This window comes from Otolemur garnettii, unplaced genomic scaffold, assembly GCF_000181295.1.
Source record: "Otolemur garnettii isolate 467f Iridium unplaced genomic scaffold, OtoGar3 scaffold00176, whole genome shotgun sequence".
In the NCBI taxonomy this organism is placed as follows: domain Eukaryota; kingdom Metazoa; phylum Chordata; class Mammalia; order Primates; family Galagidae; genus Otolemur; species Otolemur garnettii.
Window position 1 is genome coordinate 3215069 of NW_003852571.1, and position 2218 is coordinate 3217286.

Sequence of the window (2218 nt, forward strand, 5' to 3'; positions counted from 1 at the left end):
CATTAATATACTTCATGTAAACCAGTAACTGTGAATAGCTTGCAATGTATATAGATTCACTGAGTTGGATACTAAATATTGGAAGTGGAGCAGATTGAATTTTCTGGGTTACCTGATCAAGAATATCAGTAGCGGGCAGTGCCTGTGGCTCAGTGGGTAGGGTGCTGGCCCCATATACCGGGTGGTGGGTTCAAACCTTGCCTCAGCCAAACTGCAACAAAAAAATGGCTGGGTGTTGTGACAGGCAGCTGTAGTCCCAGCTACTCAGGAGGCTGAGGCAAGAGAATCACCTAAGCCCAGGAGTTGGAGATGGCTGTGAGCTGTGATGCCACAGCACTCTAGTGAGGGTGATAAAGTGAGACTCTATCTCTTAAAAAAAAAAAAAGACTATGAGCACTCATGTCATCTGTTCTTCTGTGGACATTGTCATTACATAAGGAAATTGCACTCAATTTCATAACAAATTTGTCTCTGATCATAACTCAAACAATGTCTTTGGCTGCTGGCAACAGTAAATCCTTAGCAATGGTGTGAAGTTTCATAGCTCTGGAGATTCTGCCACCAAATATGAAGCTTCAATGGCTGCTACGTTTTGTTTGTGGTACTTGCCACCAGTGCCAAGTCTGGCTTTCTTGAGTCCATCAGTTTTGGTTCTAAAGTAGTTGGTATCCTTGCTGGCAAAGCTTGGATGCTTGCTATCAAAATGGTGTTTTAGTTTGTTTGGCTTTGTAGATTCGGCTGACAGAACTTCACAACAAATAACACATTGTGGCTTCTCAATTCCTACTGTAATTACCATACTGAAAAAATCTTCACTGTATTTTCTTTTCTTAACATTCTTCTCTATGTGATCCATTGTCATGGGATGATTTGATAATGAAAATAATATATAACAATTGCTTTAATAATACAAAAGATGATCCATGGCATAGTTCAGTCAATACAGTTCATTAAAGTTTCCTATGATTTTACTGTTCTGTGTTGTTTTTTTACATACCTGTTACTATCACAAGGGGGAAGTATTCGCATCAACCATAGCTAAACATAAAAGACCCATCAGCATCCAGATTAAGTTATATCTGTATCCATGGTACATATATATATATTTTTTGCAATAGTTGATGATTTTACATTTACCCAGTAATTATAATTCAAGAAGTGTTGTTTTACCTCCAATACTGCTGCTTTCTACACAGTAGCTGCTCTCTACACATGTGTGACTAGTCCACATAAGTACATTATGGCGTCAACCCTGTCACATACACCTGTATTTGTATGGGGTGTATGTGATGGTGTAGGCATGATGATGTCATCGTGCCGGGTGCATGTGGGCGCATCTGCATGTTGGCGACCCGCCTGGAGACAGATAGAGGAACGGTGTCTCAGTTCTTAAGACCATTGGAAATATGTGTTTTCCGATGGTCTTAGGTGACCCCTGTGAAAGGGTTGTTCCACCCCCAAAGGCATTTCGACCCACAGGTTGAGAACCACTGATTTAGAAGATTCCCGATGCTCATGCCCTGTCTTTCCATTCTTATTTTTTTTTGATGCAGAGTCTCACTTTGTCGCCCTTGGTAGAGTGTTGTGGTGTCACAGCTCACAGCAACCTCAAACTCTTGAGTTTAAGTGATTCTCTTGCCTCAGCCTCCCAAGTAGCTGAGACTACAGGCACCCACCACAACACCCAGCTATTTTTTTGTTGTAGTTGTGATTGTTGTTCAGCAGGCCTGGGCCGGGTTTGAACCTGCCAGCCCTGATGTATGTGGCCGGTGCCCTAATCACTGTGCTACAGACACTGAGCCTGCCTTTCCATTCTTTTCTCTACCTGGTTATATCTGGTCATACCTGGTCTCTACCTGTCTGAAGCTTGTTTTCTGGAAGAGATTGTTGGGAACTGAATTCTCTAAATTCTACCATGTCAACAATAGTTGTCTGTGACTTTTGTACTTGGAATCAACTTTGGATGGATATAAAATCCCTGGCTCACATTTTACTCCTTGTCTGTCTGTACTGTGTTCACTCTGTTTTCTCCTAACATAGTGCATGCCCCCAAAGTCTGATGATAATCCACATTTTATTCTCCTATGAGACACTTGTTCTGGCTCAGCACCTGTGGCTCAAGTGGCTAAGGTGCCAGCCACATACACCTAAGGTGGTGGGTTTGAATCTAGCCCAGGCCGGCTAAACAACAATGATGGCTGCAACCAAAAAATAGCCA